The 21,782-nt window shown below is 34.6% G+C and overlaps 2 protein-coding genes across 2 annotated transcripts in view; one reads left to right on the top strand and one right to left on the bottom strand.

The window, feature by feature from the left end:
- The window catches only part of LOC145675263 (acidic mammalian chitinase-like), a 354,567-nt gene that overhangs the window by 185,191 nt on the left and 147,594 nt on the right, over positions 1 to 21,782 (bottom strand). The window lies entirely within an intron of this gene.
- Positions 1 to 21,782, top strand: part of blw (ATP synthase subunit alpha blw, mitochondrial) — a 76,308-nt gene that overhangs the window by 21,524 nt on the left and 33,002 nt on the right. The gene's annotated exons all lie outside the window — the stretch shown is intronic.

The following is a 21,782-nucleotide window of genomic DNA, read 5'->3' as shown; positions in this document are numbered from 1 at the left end:
GTTTCGATCATCAACTAAGAAGATTGGTAAGGACGGTAGTAAATTAGAATCGAAAAACTCAATACAGCAGAAAACAGTTAAGGTTGAGAAAAATGTGTGTGACAAGAAGAAAGAAGTACAGGAGCAGTTGAGTCCTAAGAATATAGTGTCGATAGAATATGAAGATATTTCACTGGCAGAGAAGTTGTTCCGAGCAACTTCTGTTTCAGATAAAAAACTGCGTATTTTAAATAAATTACAGCAAACAGTTCAAACATCTAAAACTGGTAAAGGTACACTGACAGGCCCGAAACCCACGAAGAAGGCTGTCACCGCGGCGAAGTTGCAAACAAACTCAGAGAAAGAGTTAATTGGCAAATTTTGCAAGTTGGAAACAGAACCTGTTAACGGTGCGTTGGAAGAAATGTTACCTGATAGATGGTTTAAAAGCCTACCTGATAGATGGTTTAAAAGCCATTCATTGTTAAATCAAGAACAATATCAAACAGATAATTATGATCCTCGTAGAAAAGAGACGAAAACTTCATGTCAGATGTCTCTGTTGCAAGCGGAAGACGCAAGCAAACATTCGTCCAAATCATTAGATAGCCTGTCAGTTTCCAAGCACGATTCTGATTTGGAAAAGAATTCTTTTGATACGTCCGTGAACTCTGTGCGACACGAAGGTGACAACATTGAGTTTACAGGTTTAGATGTAAGCAAGCAGCAAGAGGTTTGTCCAGAAAATACATTAGACCTTAAACATACTTTAAGTGAACATGGAGAGATTAGGGAATCTAAATACAAGGACAGAAAGTTTGCAGAGGAACTGGAAGACGATGAAATAAATCAATCTGATACTACGCATCGAGATAGCTTTCCTGAGACATTGGCAGAGAAGGCTTGCTATTTGAATGTAGGTGAAGGTACCAACTTAGAAAAAGTTAACTGTGTACCAGTTAATAAGCAAGCAGTTTTCTTGTCAGATGTCGTGAAGTACCATAAATTAGGTCTTTCTTATTTAAACAAAAGTATTCTGAATACTGAGAAAAATGTAAAAAAGTCAGAGGATGGTGTTTTTTTGTCTGATGTCTTAACAGGAGAACATTCAAACCCAGCACGTGTATACTTAAGAATGGTTTTAGAACATCAAGTCCATAAGAAAGGAAAGAAAGTACGTTTTGCAGATGAACGTTCTATAATATATCCTCAAAATATCTCTAGATTAAAATCAAAACAAAGGGCAAAATTACGAAAGCAAAGATTGAAGTGTTTAAACAAATCTCCAAGTAATCTTACGAATGAATATTATCAAGGCCTAATAAATCAACGAAATAATTTCCCTAAATCAAAATCGCGCAGATACCTAGAAACAGCTCTTAATGTACAGAAAAAAAGGAGCAAAAGAAGGAGAAAAGTCTGTCATAAATCTAAATTTGATGTGGAAACCTTTAAGTCAGACTCAAATGCCAAAGTACTACCTACAGTTTCAGCCTTTGTATTATCCACAAATCGAACATCAGATGATGAATCTAGAATAGAAAAAACAGACTGCTCAATTGAGACATTAGAGTCATTAATACGTAATGTCAAAAAACCAGTGAAAAAAGAATTCGAAGATACTGTGTTTAAAAATCTTCGAGACCCTCTAACACTTAATTCCTATAAGAAAATTCCCGAAGAAATAAATAATTTGTGTCAAAATACAGGAGTACCTGAAAGTCTACCTGAATCTTTACAAATATGTAGAAAAACTGTGAAACCTGAGTCTATATTTGATTCAGGGAAAGATCATACAGTAGAAAGTGACGAATTTTCCGTGTCAGATCCAAGTACCGCGAAAGCCCTGGGTATACGATCAACTTCTACGGTGAAAGCAATGTCAATAATTGATTCGAGCAAAGATCACACGATAGAGGCTGATGATGTTTTCGTTTCTGAAGACAAAGAATCACCGAAGGATATAGTAAATAATGTGAGTGCTTCTGATGATTTGCCCGTAAAGTCAGATTCTAAAATAACAGTATCTGTAATTAATTCAAGTAAAGACAGCACAATAGAAACTGATGATTTCGTGCCAGATACCCGAATATCTTCAAAAGATACGATACGTAAGAGAAATACATCAACTGCAAATTTTGATGCGAAAGCAGTATCGATAATAGATTCCAGCAAAGACCATACAATAGAAAGTGACGATGTATTCGTCATGCAAAAATCAACAGATGAAACAGTATACAAAAATAGTGTTGTACACCCAAGTACATTAGGACAGAATGATGACCTTAGTTCAAACGTGGAGACTATTTCTATAATAGACTCAAGTAAAGATCATACAATAGAAAATGATGATGTGTTCGCAGCCGCCATCCAGGAATCGTCAAATAAAGCTGAGTGTAAAAGGAGCATTCCAAGTCCAAGAACACTAAAAGCACTGGATACAAATTCAAAGTCTAAAACTGAAGCAGTGTCTATAATTGGTTCGAACAAAGATCATACATCAGAAAGTGATGTGTTCGTACCCAACGTGAAGAAATTAAGTCAAGCAGCATCTAACAAAAATAAATTAAATAAAAGTTCTGAACTGAAAGTTGTGCCTATAATTGATTTAAATAAAGACCATACAAAAGTTTGTGACGACGTTTCTATGGCAGATGTTCGGAAGTCGTTAAAGGAAATCTCGCATAATCAAATTTTTTCAGAAGATTGTTCTGGAAAAGCAGTGAGCATAAATCCAAGTTCTGAGGTGTGTCTAATTGATTCGAGCAAAGATCACACAATAGAAAGTGACGACATATTCGTACCTGATGTCCAAAAATTACCAAAAGTTATACCAATATGTAATAAAACTATCACCAATGGAGACGTAGATATTTCAAAACCATCTTGTTTAAGTTCTAACATGAATAGTAGAGTCATGGTTAATCCAATGAAAGAGCAATTAGTAGATAGTAAATCTGTTCAAAATCTAAGCGAAATACCCATTAGTTTCAGCGCGAAAACTAACTGTACAGTAGATTCAAAGGAAGTACCTTCAGGAGGAACTTACAATGCTTTTACAATTAACATTCAAGATGATTCAAGGGAGAAACGGTTATTAACACCCTCAAAAACTTCTAGTGTTTGTGAGCAGAATAGAATTCCATTTAATACATCGAAGAGTCGTGAGGTGGTGACAACTCAGAACACCATATCAAGTTCAAGTATGAAAGCAGACGTTATTTATATTGGTCCTGGAAAACCGATAGATTTACATGGTGTAACTATATCTGAAGGGAAAACTGATACCGCATTAAGTGATGCAGCAAAAATTGTGGGAGGTTACGAAATAAAACCAAAAATCAGTGTCATCAATTGCGCGTGTCCTACTTGCGTCATGTCACATAATGATACAGATCGTACTGTGGTACCAAGCAAGTTAAATGCAGGATTTTCCAGTGATAACAATCTTGGAAAAGAATCTAATATAAGCATCAGAGAAGATGTAGGAAAATCGATGAACTCAGAAACTCGGGGATGTGTAAGTTGTGATGGAAAGCATACATCTAAAAGCTGTAGTAAACAAGGAAAACAAGTAGTTTCGACGAATATTCAAATAGCTAACACTAATAAATCTGGACCAAGTGGGTCTAGTCCTAGTAAACAAATAACTTCAGGTGTTCATACAAAAATCGGTACTCGAACCACACGATCTTCGCAGAAATTCTCTCCTACCACATTGAGAAAAAGAAAATCTCGCTCTCGTAAACCAAAGAGACGTTTTAATTACGATTCGAGTTCTGCGAAAGAAGCAAGCCCTCAGATTTCTGTAAAAACTACAGCGTGTCCGAATCCTAAAACATCTACCAATGAAAAACTTTGCATTTCACATCAAGAAAAGAACTCAAATTCTATTAAATACTCAATGAGTACAAGTCGTAGTAAGAGCGTTAAGACTAGTAAACAGTCACATTTTAATGAGGCTGCAGGAGGTGAAGTTCATGAAGAAGTAGTGTCGTCTGTACGGAGCCAAAAACTAACTTCCCCTACAAGGAAATTCAATCGTTCAGTACCTACCAGCAGAAATATGTGTCACAAACTGGAAACATCTGCCACCGATGTGGCTGGCGGAAGTAGCAGATCTGGCGGTGACGGAGACGATGGGTTTATTCAAGGAAGTGTAATGGCTGCAATAACTGCTATAATTGAATTCGAAGATTTAGTAAGTATTGAGTTATCATATGATTAGACACATACTTTACCAGTGATTACGCGTTATTAAAATTGTTCTCGGTTTTGGCAAATACTCTTGTCACCCTCTGTGTCTTAGTTGGTTACTGGAAAATCTTCTTACGTAATAAAATATGTTATTTTGTACATATCTGTAGATTCAGAACTGCTAAAGGATGAGATCAGTACCTTTAAAAAACAACTGCTGTTCTTCAGAATTCCCGATATAGAATTCGGCTTCCTATTAGATTGATTTCATCCTCCAACAGTTCTAAACGTGCAGTTAAATACTAAATGACATTATATATTTTGTGATGGGAAAAGATTTTCCGTAATTCGAACCTGCCGAAGGTAAGAGTATCTGTTGAAATTGTATAGAACAATTTTAACAAGACAGAATTATTGGTAAGCTTTTTATCTAATTATTTAACAATATGAGTCAATTTTTGCCATTAAATCAATTGTCGTATAGTTCGTGTAATGGTTACATTGAATTTATACAGCGTCTTCTGCTGTAACTAGATGCAAAAAAAGGCTTTCGGTTTTTTTTGACTTTTTATGATTTACTCAAGTGCCACTTCTGTTTTCCTGTAGTGAACTCTGCAATTAAGAAAGCGCGTTTACAATATTTAGTATGTCCTACGTCCAGTCCGGGGCTGGATATCTTGATTGTTTTACAAATTGCCATTGCATTGGTTGCCTAACTGCCTTAGCATGTGGCTGGAAGCTGTTTGTTTTTCAAATCCAAACTGACAGACAAGAAAGAAGTACTATAAACCAAGAAACATACAAAGCCATTTTTGTTTAGCTATCAGGTTTCGCTTTCATGTTCGAGAAACTCGTTCTGTTCTCTGTTCGAGAAACTCGTTATCCTGAGCTTCAAATATTGTTAGAACCTAATGTGAGTTCACTTTACAAAATTAAAACCATAAACTACCTTTTTGGATATGGTTGTTTAAAACAGTAGTACAACTTCATAAATTACAGATTTCTTCTTTACTGTTATATCGCGTCAAAATGTTCGAAATGTGTGGATAGCATTTTCAACTTTCTTCTTCGAACTTTAACGACCTCTATAAATTTTGTGCATAGTTATAATGAAGTTAATTCATGAATTTTAAATAATAATTTGGTTACATGAAATCTGTTAAGTTTTCAGAACAATTATTGCAAACATTAGTAATGTTTTCACTAAAATATTTTTGTCGTTGAACAATACTCTAATAGCCCTACAAGCAGTTGGTTGCAACTAGAAAACCCATTTCGTCCATTTTTTTCACTTTCGAATGGCAAATTTGATTTGGTTCTTGATTTTTTTCAGTTTTTTTTTTTTTATAATGGGAAAAGAAAGGTGGAATGTCCTGTAATTTTTCCACTAACCTGAAATATTAAAAAAAAAAAAAAAAAATCGCGAGTCTTTACAGCTTTCCCCATTTTCTTTTTATTGGAATACTGCAATTTTTTATAAGTTGAAATAATGGTGTGACACCTTTTTCATGGGGAAAAGGTGTACTTTCCTATCAGCAAGCTCAGTCAGAATTCTAACTGAAGTTTTACAAGTCTCTTTCAGTACGTTGCATAATGATATTGTAAAGTACTGTCATGTATCGTGGCAGTTCCTCAGACGATTTACAGTTTTCATATCGTAGATGCTGAATTGTCTAGCATATTAATGTGTAATCATCAAAAAGGAAACCATATTAAATGAGAGAATTAATGTGTGCGTACATAGTGTAATGTTCCAATATTGGTTTGAAGTAGGCAAGGTTCAGCTAATAGTTTCTCTTCAATGTAGCTACTACATGTAAATATAATTTTGTGTATAATAATATAAGTAAATTATGTGAGCTACAAGTAACTTATCAGTAGGAAATTGAAGATAAATATCGTAGAAATATCTACAGTGGCTACAGTAGTAGATTGAGTTGCTTGGTAGTTTCTGTGATGGGAAAAATTCTGGGTGTTCGCGGGAAAAATTGTGTAAAGAATTTACTTCAGAGCTTTTGTTTTTGTGTGCTGTTTATTCACTGCTCCTAACAGCATTAATTGTAGGTGCTGTATCTTAACATTTTAATATAAATGGGTTGGAGTCTGGTAAAGCTTTCATAATTCATGTATACGGGATTACAAATCTAAAAATCAGGAAAATGTTGGAAAAGTCGGGGACAACGAAATGATGTGAAAGAATCAGGGAAAATGAGACTTAAACCTGAAATCAGGAAAAATTGAGAATTTTTGTTTAGGATTTGTGTGTGTGTGTGTGTGTGTGTGTGTGTGTGTGTGTGTGTGTGTGTGTGTGTGTGTGTGTGTGTATGTGTGTATGTATGTATGTATGTATGTATGTATGTATGTATGTATGTATGTATGTATGTATGTATGTATGTATGTATGTATGTATGTATGTATGTATGTATGTATGTATGTATGTATGTATGTATGTATGTATGTATGTATGTATGTATGTATGTATGTATGTATGTATGTATGTATGTATGTATGTATGTATGTATGTATGTATGTATGTATGTATGTATGTATGTATGTATGTATGTATGTATGTATGTATGTATGTATGTATGTATGTATGTATGTATGTATGTATGTATGTATGTATGTATGTATGTATGTATGTATGTATGTATGTATGTATGTATGTATGTATGTATGTATGTATGTATGTATGTATGTATGTATGTATGTATGTATGTATGTATGTATGTATGTATGTATGTATGTATGTATGTATGTATGTATGTATGTATGTATGTATGTATGTATGTATGTATGTATGTATGTATGTATGTATGTATGTATGTATGTATGTATGTATGTATGTATGTATGTATGTATGTATGTATGTATGTATGTATGTATGTATGTATGTATGTATGTATGTATGTATGTATGTATGTATGTATGTATGTATGTATGTATGTATGTATGTATGTATGTATGTATGTATGTATGTATGTATGTATGTATGTATGTATGTATGTATGTATGTATGTATGTATGTATGTATGTATGTATGTATGTATGTATGTATGTATGTATGTATGTATGTATGTATGTATGTATGTATGTATGTATGTATGTATGTATGTATGTATGTATGTATGTATGTATGTATGTATGTATGTATGTATGTATGTATGTATGTATGTATGTATGTATGTATGTATGTATGTATGTATGTATGTATGTATGTATGTATGTATGTATGTATGTATGTATGTATGTATGTATGTATGTATGTATGTATGTATGTATGTATGTATGTATGTATGTATGTATGTATGTATGTATGTATGTATGTATGTATGTATGTATGTATGTATGTATGTATGTATGTATGTATGTATGTATGTATGTATGTATGTATGTATGTATGTATGTATGTATGTATGTATGTATGTATGTATGTATGTATGTATGTATGTATGTATGTATGTATGTATGTATGTATGTATGTATGTATGTATGTATGTATGTATGTATGTATGTATGTATGTATGTATGTATGTATGTATGTATGTATGTATGTATGTATGTATGTATGTATGTATGTATGTATGTCGATAATTTTTAAACAAGGGGCTCAGTGAAGCCAGCTGAGGGCAAAACATGCTACAATCTACCAGAACACATACTGTAGCATTTAGCATTTTCTTTCAGGAATCCTGTTTTCGGAACCGAAGTTTCAATAAATACATATCGTGAAATTAAAGTGGTAACCAGTATATAACATAATTCTTAGCATCTTGCCCCAAGTTCAGAAAAGCTAGATAAAGGAGTTGTTAAAATTTACTTTTTATTTTGCATTTTCAGATATATTTATTTAAAATGTATAAGAAAACTACTTTTAACCCTCCATGGCGCAAACCGGACTTAGTCTCGATTGAGCAAAAGGATTAACACTCGTTAAGAATAATCGTAATGGAGGAGCATGTATTGTGTTGTAATACAGGATTTTGTTCAAGTAACGTGAGAATGCAGGCTGTTAAGTCTCTACAGATGCAACACATGTTTACCTATGATGGGTTTTATAATGAAGATATGCTTTGAGAAGCCGATATATACTTTTAAATCAAGGGTCACTAAATCAAACTTAATGATATTGGTCAGTCAGCAACATGTTCTGCTTCTAACATAAACGTGTACGATACAAAAACTCATTTTGTACAGTCTTCTTAAACACTCAGTAGTGAAAACAATGCTGTTTTAAGTGGCAGTAAAATCATTGTTATCCTGCAAAAGTATAAGATACCGAAGGAAATTACAGCTGTTGAACTCAATAACTGCTAAAATAAGTACGATTCGATGGCTTTCGCTTTCAATCTGTTTTCATACAGTAAAATAGCCAAGATTTTTCAAATGAGACCTGTTAAATGTAGCTACACTATTTATTGTACTGTGGAATTGCCCCATTCATGCACAGAAAACTTGCAGTCATCTTTTAAAAATATGAATGTTTTGTTGTTGCTGTTGACGAATCAGTTAACAAAATTGCTAGAAAAGGTCAAATGAACCTGCATGTGCAAGTTTGAGATAATATCACGAATGAGTTTTTATATATATATATATATATATATATATATGAACGAGAGAGGCATGAATGGACCCAGTGTCAATTATATGTCAATGTCTTTTTCATTACAAACTGAAATAGAAGTTCAAGGAAGTGAAATAAAAATATTAGAGTGGTCTGCATGTGCTACACGGTACCCTTTCTAGGCTGGGCGGACATTGATCAGAGGCAGGACATCCAAGGTGAGACTTTTGTTTAGCAATTGGAAGAGTGAATATGTGATATGAGATTTTGTTGTATTGCTTACAATATTGACATCGGCTCGGCTGTCCTGTCCTCTGATCACTATGCGGCCGGCCTAGAGTATATTCAGTAATTAAGTGGAACATTGAGTTTTTACGAGGTCTCTGTTACTTATTCAGTAAATCATTTGCCCGAAGAGGAATCTTCCTCTCATTTAGCGAGAGCTAAACTCAGAACAAATATATATATATATATATATATATATATATATATATATATATATATATATATATATATATATATAAATCTAGGTGGATTGAAAATATTGATGGCGCGGGAATAGCTTTGAAAAATAGATATCATTGTAAGTTCTGACACTATATTTCACAAAAATTCCATCATAAACAGTGAAACGAGGGGTTTAAGTAATACGAGGGGTTTAAGATACGCTTATATCTACCAAACTTAGTTTTCAAGTCTGTTGCATTGGAGCTAGAACCATTTTTAATTAGGTTTCAGGCCTCTCTCTTGTATCAAGTGTTGTTCAGTCATAGTAAATTTATTGAAGAGTTTTCTAAAAGATAAGGTTTATGAATTTATTCAATGGCAAATAGGTTAGTGACCATAGGTATGAAGTTAAGTGTTCTCAAAGTTCCAAAGAATGTAGATAATGACTCGGAGCAAAAAGTTGTATTGAAAAAAAAAAAAATCAAGAAGGGAAACAATTAATTTCTTCCTGTAGTGTCGATAGGTTTTAGTACATACTACTGAAAAGATCCTTGAAGAGATTCCTCTTAAATTTGGTCTTACTCGCTCCATTTCATGTTTTGATCCTAAGGTTCTTTTTCTATATAAAGGTAGTCCTGAAAGACCGACGACTGATCAACACCCAGGCCAGTCCTCTTAAGCTAGAAATTTCAAATTTAGACAGTGCATAGGATTGTGACGTAGGGCACCACTAATGGATTTTCAAAAATTGACGAGGAAGGGAGAAATTGGGGGGGCAGTTATACTAAAATGTCCATATCGCCGAATCTGAAGATTAAAGACATGAAATTTGCTAAATGGACTGTCATTTAAAATAATGAGACACGTATTGTAGCGTTTCTTGATATTTTACCAAAAGGGGAAGGAAAACAGGATGGGATTACGATTAATATAATATCTGTATCTCTGAATCTCTTCGAGTTACACATGAAATTCAGTATTTGAATTTCTGATTTAAAATAAATTAAACTCGCATTTAAGCTCTTTTTGATGTTTGATCTAGAACGGAAAAAAAATGGTGAGTTAATTTACCCAGAGACCATACGAGGCGTTCGGAATTTCTTACGAGACTTTTTCAGACATGATGTATGAAAAGTGCAGATGGAAGAACGTAAAAATATTGCTCATGGAGAGGCATTAGCTAGTTTTATTTAAACCTGAAATTGTCAAGACAATAATGATAAAATAGTTGGAAATGCTCGATCAGTCCTTCCGTCTCGATTTCAAAGCAATTTTTTTTCTTTTTTCTATAGCCTAAAAGTGTGTTGACGTCTTATTCAAAGGATTCTTAATGACTTTTACAGATCCGTTGGTGGGAAAAAGTAGATTCAAGCATTATTGAGTATTGTGAAAGTGATACTGTCATGTGGAAATGCTTGTGCAGAGGGTAGTTTTTTCTATTAACAAAAGTTCAGTGGTAGAGAACTTGAAAACTACTACCGTAGTAGCTTGACAATTAGATTCTTTAGCATGCATAGATAGAATAAGAAGCCTCAGTGCTTTAGATCTAGACCCCATAGCTTCTCTAAAAGGTGCGAGAACAAGATATAATTTGGGCTCTAGAGGAAAAGAAAAGAAAAGTTCACAGGAACTACTTAACCCATTAATTTCTGTGATCCCCAAATGGGGGATCACGTACTTTAGGGTGTCTAGTAATGCCATTGCAGTTACACTGAGAAACAGGATAATAACGTTGACCAACTAATATCTGCTGTGAGAGGGAAATTATTCACTTGTTTGCTGTGTGTTACGCATACCAGCTAATTGATTCACCTCAGCCACTCAGTGCTACGGAAGTGATGCATGTGATGTGAAGTCAGAACGTTATACACTAATAATTCAGGGGTATAGAAGCAAAACCTGCAAAATCAATTTTTCGATTTTGTCAGGAGACGAAACAAGAGTGATTCCCTTATGTTTCGGAATTGTTGAACAATTGTTTTTCTTCAGTGGTAGATTTCACTCATCTGCATTAAGTAGTAACCACTATATCCAGGGTGTTAATGAACTATACCGACAGACTGTAAGAGGTGATTCCTCACATCAAAATAAGAGTAAAAGTTTATATGGACCTATGGCGAAAAGTGCATATTTTCAGAGCTAGGGCTGTCCAAAATCACAGAAAAGCTAATTTTCAATAGCCCTGTTTCAAATTCCAGAAACTGTGGATGGTGGTTCTTACCAGCGTAAAAGAAGTCAGGTACACACAATCCGGATGTGCATATTTCATTAATTTTCAGTAGGTGTACCGGGTATTCCTACAGGGTGTAATTCCCAGATATACTCCCAATTGATTTTCAGATATACTCTGATTTTAAGGAGGGACCAAAGTAAGTAGGAGGTAAGCCTTTACAACAATGGACATCTAATGCTTCGGAGGGAAGTCGGAAGTATTAGGAACCGGCAGTTTTTTTTTTTTCTTTCTTTCTTCAGAATAACGTGTGATGCGATGTATTTCGTCACGGTATATTTCACGTTTTCTTCACTTATAAGTGTGAAAGGAAACTTCGCAGCATGCGTTTTCTCGAGTACGAGAGACTTGCTGCTGACGATCCTTAATACTTACGACATCACGCTAAAGGATTCCGTGTTCACTGCTATCAAGGTTCATATTTTTCCTACGTTGGACCAATCATAAAGTCAGAGCATAGAGCATACTTCAAAATTCGGTTGATGGCATGTCTGGAAATTGCACCCTGCAGGGAATACTCTGCACACCCATTGAACATTAATGAAATATGCGTTTTTGGATTGTTTATGCGTAACTTCCTTTACGCTGATAAGGACAACCACTCCACGATTTGTCAAATTCGAAATAGGGTCTCTTGAAATTGGACTTTTTCGCGATTTTGGACAGCCCTAGCTCTGAAACTACGCACTTTTCGCCATTGGTTCATAGGAACTTTTGACTTATTTTGACGTGAGGAATCACCTCTTACAGTATGTCCGTATAGTTCATTAACACCCTGTGTATATGACCACTGTATAATATAAAGGTCAACAATTTTGAAACATAAAGGAGTCTCTTTTGTTTCGTCTCCTGAAAAGTTTGAAAAATGGATTTAGCAGGTTTTGCTCCTATACCCCTGAATTAAGTTGACATTGAGTTTTTCTTGTTTTGTAATGAACATTGAATAGATTTGTAACAGTTTTTGGATGTGTAGTATGGATGCTTCCAGAGAAATAACTATGCCCATTTGGAGCTCATTTCTTATACCGATTAGAAGTGTATTACATAATTTGTGAGTGCATTATACAGAAAATGGCACGACGTAGCCATTCATTTCTGTTGTTTGAAATGAATAAATAACAATAAATGCTAATGAACTTTTCGATTCCGACGATGACGATTATAAAAATTCTGGAGATGATGTGGAACTTCCCCTTGAACGGGACAACGACGTGAAGATACCAAGATAACATGATCAATGAATTTTTTAATTTTTTTTTTTTTTTTTAAGTTGAACGTCCCACATTTATGCACCGAAAATAAGGGGAAGGCTGTGGTGGTAAGATGGGTAATGAAGATGGAATGACGAAAGTGAGGGGGGAAACGAGAGAACCCCGAGAAAACCCACGTACACTGTGTTTGTCAACCACAAAACTCACTTGGCGCTAGCTGGGATCAAATCTGGGACCTCACGCGCCAAGCGTGAATCCTATACCATTGAGCCACTGCCTCCCCAGGATCGATTGTGATGAAGCTGGAGATGTTCCCAGACTTGTTGAAATTCATCATGCAGCATTGAGGGATAAACCTGCTTTAGTGAATCTTGCTGTGGCATCAACAGTGTTGTCGATGTAAAAATGTTAGATTACACATGGATAAAGGTATACAAAAGTGTGTTGCAATTGAAGATTAGTGTTTTTTGTGCTATTCCGGTGTAGCTAATTATAAATACAATAAAAGAAATATCGGTAAAAAAAAAATGAGTTGATGGGTCTAACGGAGGAAAACGGCTGAGTTAAAAGAGAAAAAAAATAGAAATACAATAAAAATATCGTTAAAAATCGGGAGCTAATGGATATAACGGAGGAAAATGGCTGAATTAAGAGACAACTAGAAAAAAGAGAGAGAGAGAGAGAGAGAGAGAGAGAGAGAGAGAGAGAGAGAGAGAGAACACAAACTTCAAAAGTAAGAGACAGGAATCAGAAACTATTGGAAATGAAATCGAAAGTCGCAAGCAGCCAGTCTTAAACTTTTTTTTTTTTTTACATTTAATAAATTGGTAAATATTTTATTGAGATAATTTTAAAACAATAAGTAGACAAACATATTTATTAATGTTAGTAGCTTTCAGAGTAATTCTGTTTAGCTGTTACCAGTATTTAATATCATTTATCTTAGTTTTCAACTTTTTAATGTTGTACATTTAACATTTTAAAAAAATGAATAAAAACTGGAATTAGGAAATTGGCATGGACAGCTGTAATCTCCTCTCCCCAAATCTTTAAGTATTGTCAAACCTTTAAGTATTTGCGTACTTAAAGATTAAACATTCTTTCAGTATCCTATTCTTATGAAATTCGGGAATTGGGAAAGGGGGGGGGGAAGAGAGAGAGAATTTGAACTGTTTATTAAAGTAATAGTGTTACTCCTTATTTACTACATTTTTTAAAGGATCTCGACACATTTTCTTTGAGGGAGGTACTGTGGCTAAGTGATAACAGCGCTTACTCTGGTGCGTAGGGTCCCTGGTTCGATACCCGACCAATGGTGGACAACATCGTGTCCGTGGGTTTTCTTGGATACTCCCGTTTCATCCGACATTCTCATTCCATCACTTCTTTTATCATTCACTTGTTTTAATCAGTCTTCCTTACGCTAAAGGGCATAATCATGGGACGTTAAACTGAAAGATCTCATTTCAATATTCATTTTCTTGAAATTGACTGAATCAGGATCTTGAAACTTTTCTGAATATCTGAATGTTACAGTTGGTCATTAGGGGAAAAAAAGGTGTCTAATTTCTGTATATGATAGGATGGATCATTATCTTAAAACGCGCTTATGACTTTTGAATTAACAAATGAAATTCGCAGAAATTTTGTACAAAGCAAATATAGACAAGTCAGACACTGTTTAACGTAGTTTACAATACAACCAGATTAACAGTGTTGCCAAACCAACGTAAAGTTGAATTTTTTCAAGTGAACTACGTCAGGCTATCTCACATTTTTAGTCTACGTGTCAAACGTAAACTTAAAATACTACATTTATTATTCAATATCACGAAATCCAACTTTTGGAGACCTGGACAACTAAGAACGTAAGTGAGACGCATGGGGCAATGCACTTCGAAAGTATCTTAATGTCGAATACTATGACCATAATATGACATTTCTAACAAGTTGGAACGATTTTTTTTTCCTTTTTTTAAACTTTCATTTCGAAAACTGCTTAGATAAATATCATCTTGAATCACATAGATGATTTTCAATAGACTTAACAATAATAGTGGCAGTTACAGCAATTTGATATCTCTAACAGTTTTGGAGATATGAATGTTAGTAAAGTTTACAACACTGCTTAAAATTACGTAATTGTGAGAATTTGTTGTAATTACAACTACCAAAAACACTACTACTGTAGTGTTATAGAATCAGAGGACAGCAAAAATTATTCAACTATTTCCTGCAACTAAGTTATTTTAAGCAATGTAGCCAACTTTATCAATGGTCGCTCAAAATAATAAAAAGTCAGTTACTGTTTCTTGCAAATTCATGCAAGATATAATACATTTTTTTGAATGAAAATTGTCAGCTGGCTTAAGTTTTTTTTTATTTATTTTAATAATTCCATATGGAAATTTGTATACAGGGCTTTTCAAAGGTACTTGGGTCAACAGTTAATTTTAACAAGATGTTAAAGTTTTACAACAGTATTTAAGTCCGTTAGAATGGACTCAGGGCTTAAGTACGTTCAAAATTCAATTCAGTTTTAATTGGCTAATATTTGGTATAGACTATAGTTATTCTTTATTTTTAATAGATCGACGCTAACAGTATTATTTTCATCAACATTAGTGACATGCTAGTAAATCAGGTACTCTGAATTTTAGATTTATCTGCTAGTTTTAGCTTTCCTTGTAGCAACTTATTTCCGTACATAAAATATACTATTTAAATTGTAATGTTATTTATGGATCTTTAGTAATACTGGTTAATTGTATCGATGCGTGATAGAAAATTGTTGATGTAGAGTAATTTATTTTTGAAGTTTATTTGTATGCATTTTTATGGGCAAATTGGCATTTACGATGTTTGCTGATGTTTCATGGCATTTTCTGATCTAATCATGGAGAAATGGAATTTATACGAGTGGAGACCGAGAAACGCTAATACAAATCGTACCACTAGCAGGAGTGTTAACTCGAATGAGCCTAATATATAATAGTTGATGTATTCATTTTAGAAACGAGAACTTCAAAGAACTCCACTGTGCTGTCAGTAAAGCTGCTTTTTTTGGAGACTAAAGTCATAAAAAATATTAAATGTATAACTTTCTACAATCAGGAAATGCATATAAAACTAGTTTCAAATAATACGTATTGAGCAACATCTTCCGTTGTCGAAGTAGTTAAAACTTCGGTATGCTTGTAAGCATTTTGACTTCAGATATGTAATTTGTTTCTATCTGCTAGTCACTAGGGTTCGTGATTTTTTATTATTATTATTATTTAATTAGACAAATGTTTGGACAAGATCTTACTGTGCAGACTTTTCTCAGAAATGTTTTCTGACAGATTTTTTCGTATGAACACCAACTGAAAGCTTCGTGCGCTCGTAACTTTAAAAAATGCTACATCAAGTAGGAAATATTTTTTTGGTTCATGTTTGCGAGTGGATATCAAGTACATGATATGAAATACACATATAAAGATTGAGATTTCTAGAGATGAATTCCTTTTTCTTTGTAACCATTACATGAACGTACAGATCATTAGTAGAAGCTGAAATGTAAAGGTGCTTATAGACGGGGCAAGTAGTGGCGGCAGGTACTGGCCACTCCCTCACTTTCCCGCAAGTATGCCTGCCGCAAGTAAAGGAGGTTTACAGCAGCCAGTTAGTGTATCGTAATATTTAATTTTTGATCGCAAGAAATTAATATTATTTATCGCAACAGTATGTTGTTAAAGTTTTTTTTTTTTTTCTTCAAGACACATTTTCACTTTAAGGCTTGTAGTGTACTCCTCATGTCGCACATTCCATAACAGTTCGTTGTTTTGAAATATATCCGAAAGGTAATAATGTCATCACTCTCTATTTGATAGTTTTCTTCTATTCAGGAACATCCACAGACATGTTTAATTAGATGATTTCACGACAAATAATTAATTTTTACTGGCGACAACCGTCTACTGGCCGCGAGCACTGTTTTGACAAGACAGTTCTGACCGCCAGTAGTCACGTGTTCGACCATGTGACGCGGTACCTGCCGATCGCACGCCAGTAAAATCAAACATGTTTGAGTTTACTGTCCACCAGTACTTACTTGCCGGTCCAGTGGAAAGTACCTCTATAGACGAGGAAAGCAGGTTATAAGTTGTTGATGGCCAGTTCTGGCCTTCTACTTGCCCCGTCTATAAGCACCCTAACGGTAGTTGTATCTTCTGTACAGGGTGGTCCCTAAGTCTTAGTACAGTGGATTATTTTGGAAACAAACATGATTAAAGCAAATCTGACTAGCGGAGGGCGGACTTGGGTAAAGGAGCTACCGATTGATGTATGCGGCCATTTTGAAAAAAAAAATTACCTGGATCCGAGATGGCGGCCATCAAGATGTCCGCCATTCTCCACGCATGCACCAATCGGTAGCTCCTTTACCCAAGTCCGCCCTCCGCTAGTCAGATTTGCTTTAATCATGTTTGTTTCCAAAATAATCCACTGTACTAACACTAATGGACCACCCTGTATATTGTAAATAATTGAATGTAGTATATCTAGATTAGGGATGGCCAGATCTGGATATTTTTGGGTCCGGATATCCAGACACTGGATTCGGATTCGAAACTCCGTGTCAGAAAATTCAGGTGTTCCGAATCAGCAAAGTTTTCGAAATTATTGACAAAGTGATTTTCAATCCTATGCTTAAAATAGGATTTTAAGACACTTGAGGTATGGGATCGTGTGACAGCCTTGCGTTCTCTTCATTCTGTTGATATTTAGTTTTTGTGTCTTATGTCACAATTACACCAAATTTGATTGACTAAAACTGTCGACTTTGGTGAGAGCAATCTCACTGTCAGATTAGATTCTGGTGGAAATACTCGATCGAGAATGTAGTAAATCTTTTTTAAAGCGGACGTCCTGATAGAAATTTGTCCTTTGTTTTCTGTAACACTAGTCAAATGCTGGGATGAAACAGTCTCAAGCCCAAGCTTCTTCATTAGGCTCAGGCTGCTTACATTCCTAGTTCTTTCTGAGTTATTGTGGTCACTGAATGAGGCCATTTACTAGTCGTGATGGGCTAGGCCATAGCTAATAGAACAGCCCATAAAATATAGATCAAATCAAATTAAGGAGCAACTTCCTTTTCTTGCTCTTGATGAGATTTTTTCTTTCTTTAATAATACGTTTCTCTGTAGCCGTACCACCCCAGTTAGTATTAAGAATTGTAGTAGAGATAAAGTTCTAAATGTCAATTAATGTATCAAAATTCATGTATTAATGTAGCTGTATGTGTATACAAAATACCATATGCAGCCTCGAGCAGAAACACGTATCTTTATAATTAGTAATCTACTACTATTACGTCTGCATAGGTTGTGTAAGGAGCTGTATCATTCATACAAACACATAGGCGGATCCAGAGGGAGGGCGAAAAGTCGTTCGCCCTACCCAGCGGCACCATTAAGTGTACTTTAGTAGTAATTTGTGGCAATTTCAGATCATCTAAGTAATTTTTCACTGCTAGCATCCCCAACCGCCCCCCTAAGAATCCATCCGCCCCCTCCAGCAGTCCGTTCTGGATTCGCCCCTGCGCAAACATAATATACAACTCATTCAAGAGTACATTTTGTTGGCTTTTTAAATTTTTTTATTTTAAAGGATTGTCATTTCTCGTGGCTACTTATGCAATTTTGTCCACAGGGATACATGCAATTTTCAGTCATTACGCAAATACATTTATATACTTACTAGACTGCGGCTAGTTGGGGACTTCGCCACTAGACCCCCGTTACTACGGCCTTGCACCACAAAAACCTCTAATCATAATCAATTTAAAAAGAAATGTCTGGGGATTCGGTCTTAGAGCCTCTGATATCCCATTTGATCGGCCTACGGCGTCGCACCTCGCAAACCTACAACCATACCGAATCTCAGTTCAAATATCAAGTTGTGTGTAATAACATTCCGGTATCCCGAGATATACCGAATTTCAGTGCGAGTACGTGGGGGCTGCCCACACATTTGTTCGGTCTACGGCCTCGCACATAATACGCCTGCAAACATAACGAATTTTTGTTCAAATAACAAGTTTCATTTCTCTAACATTCCAAAATTCCGAGATATAAAAATCTTTTCTTCCCTTCTAAGACATACATCAAACAAACGCTTAAGTACATATCTAATTATTTCAAATGAAAAGTCCAAATACTAAATTCTACGCTCCTAACCTTCAGAGGTTCCCAGATATCGACATGTTATTATAATAATTACAATTCCCACCCTCTTTCCTTTCCATCTCTTTTCTTTTCCTTTTTACTAAAACATAACATAAAAAAAAAAACTGAAACACATGTCAAATTATTTTCAATGAAAAAGCCAAATACCAAATTTGAAGTATCTAACGTCAAGAATCTCGGAAATATGGCAATTTTATTGAAATATTTTCCACCCCATTTCCCCCTTCCTCAACGAATTTCCCAAAGTCCTTCCTTAGTGGTATCTACGTCAGAGATCCTATATACTGTCCAAATTTCAAGTTTCTAGCTTAAGCGGTACGGCCTATACGGTGATCTGTCACTCACTCACTCAGGACTTTGCCCTTTTTATATACAGAGATTTAAGATTTTATGGGAAAGCCATGGATTTTGTTCTAAGACCGCCAGTGCTTTAGAGATGTAATAGCTTTGCTATAAACTTTAAGCAATCAACTGACTGATCTGCGTCTATATGTATTATGTAAAATACCACTTATGATATTTATTTTGCTCGTAATAAAAAAAAAAAAAAAAAAAAAAAAAATAGAAATGATGAAAATTCAAAGACATTCATGATTTTAGCGTAATGCTGCAGGAGTACAGATCATTAGATTAATCATAAAAGCCGACTGTATAAGATAGACTACATTAATTTCCAATGTGGGACAAAGAAAATATGCAGCATTACTATGCAGTTTTTCAACGTTATAACTCAGTCTGAAAATATTATCATAGGTCTCACAAACAATCGAATTTTAATCCTAACTGGATTAATATATAACAAAAGGTAGATCTATACAACTACTGACTTGAGATGCAAGTGGCATACTTGTAGTGCGTTTAAAGATATACTAAAGACTAAATGATGGGGTGTGCGCAACAGTGGTCTAACCCCGAAAAATGTGAAAATGAGATTTTGTTGTAATCTCTTGTCATTTAAATTGAATTGTCTTCCCACCGAGTTAGATAAAATTCACTTAGTAAATTTTATATATAATTTATACATATGAATATTTAAGTCTGGGTCTGAATCTAAGGCCTAAAATATTCAAAACAGGAGTCCGAATCTGAACTTCGAAATTTCGGATCTGGATCCAGGAACCGGATATCCGGATCCAGGAACCAGATATCCAGATCCGAGATCCGGATCTTATAGGATCCGGATATCCGAGATCCAGATCCGTCTGGCCATCCCTAATCTAGATATTATCTTGATAATTTTATATCAGAATTTTTAAAAAGAATTTATAATCTTAACAGTAAAGACAACAGCTCCTCAAGTTCGTGAATACCAATATGATCGATTGGATTTGAGTTCAGTGTCCTTTCAGTAGCGAGACGTGGGCTTACAGCTTAATGTGGGATCCGAACCGCATGAGCTTTCAACAAAAATTGAATCAGAGTTCAATACTAATTTACGTCGAATGACTCAGAGCCATCAGAAAAAGAAGTAAAGAAATTTGCTAGCCAATACCAGAGTTTTTCATTCAACTTCTGGCTTTTTTTTTTTTTTTTTCTTTCTTAGAAGTTACTTGTTACACCTATGATAATTGTTTGTGTTGGGTGCTGCATTGTACACTTGAGCCGTATCGTTCACTTACAACGTTAGGCTTACCAGTTAGGCCTGACGACATATAAATTTTCCCACATATGTAACATCCCACTAAAACCAATCATTACCAAATCGTAAATACGAGTGTATACTTTTATACAATCTATAATTCCATTAGAAATTGATACAAACAAAAACATATTTATAAAATATAGAACTATGAACAAATACTTCCAGCAAAAAGTATGTAATCTGAATTTTTGAACAAACCACATGATACACTGTTCTTTTTGTCTTCTTTTAAACATCTTTTTACTTTGCCATGTGCAAGTAGTGATTACAGCACTTACTGCAGCTTCCATCATAAACAAATTTTTAAGGTTGTAACATTACTTTTCGTTGGACATCTCAGATCTAGATCATTATCAACGTAAACGTAAGGAGTAATAGAGAAAACGGCTGGCGCATTGTTCTTAATGATATAACTGACTTTAATGTGTCTGTGTATTTATCCCAACTAAACGATTTCAAGATTTGCTCCGCAGTAGTTTATATATTTTTAGTTCATTTATATATAGGGTGAATCATATATAACGCTAAGATACTTTTGGAAGTGTATTGCCCTGTTCATCTCCGTTGTGCTGTATTGTGATTGAGGCTTCCAAACTTCGGATGTTTTGTGCTACTATAGCGCAACACTGAATGATAAGTGTAGATTTTAAGTTTTTGTTTAACACACAGATTTGAAATCTGACGTAGTGTCATTTGAAAACACAAAACTATATTGGGTTGAAAACACTGTTAATTGGGTGTTGCTGCTTAAGTCGGGTAGAAAAGTTTCGAAAATGTCCCCCTTCTAGCTCTCCCATTCTTTTGGTTTCTCCAGTCACGATTGTATATTATAAATGCGTCACCTTATATTCAGTAATATGAGTTTCCAACTGTGTTTCATATCATGGCTTTTGTTATAATGTATTGTTGGATAGACACTTAAGTATGCGAGTTTTTGAATTTGAGTTCACCTTCGTCGAGGGACTGACAAATGAAGCAGGAGAAGGTCTTGAAGTAATTCGCGTGGCTAAATACATAGACACATTGACATGTATATATATATAATATATTGTTATACAATCTCTTCCATTTAATTTAATAACTTCCAATCCTAAAAGATCTGATTTTTTTCGATTTTATTTTATTTTGTTCTTACCAACATCGACAAGTAAAATTATTTATGGAAAGTGGTCACATACAAGATGGATGCGATTAACTCAAGTACTTAACGATTTTATTGGAAGTACTTTAAAATATGTATTTCGATTACCAAATATAATAGTGTAAGATATGTAGTGTACTATAC

Source organism: Thermobia domestica, chromosome 2 (assembly GCF_964235325.1).
Source record: "Thermobia domestica chromosome 2, izTheDome1.hap1.1, whole genome shotgun sequence".
In the NCBI taxonomy this organism is placed as follows: domain Eukaryota; kingdom Metazoa; phylum Arthropoda; class Insecta; order Zygentoma; family Lepismatidae; genus Thermobia; species Thermobia domestica.
Note: the sequence above shows the minus strand (reverse complement) of the source record. Positions and strands in the feature narration are given on the sequence as shown.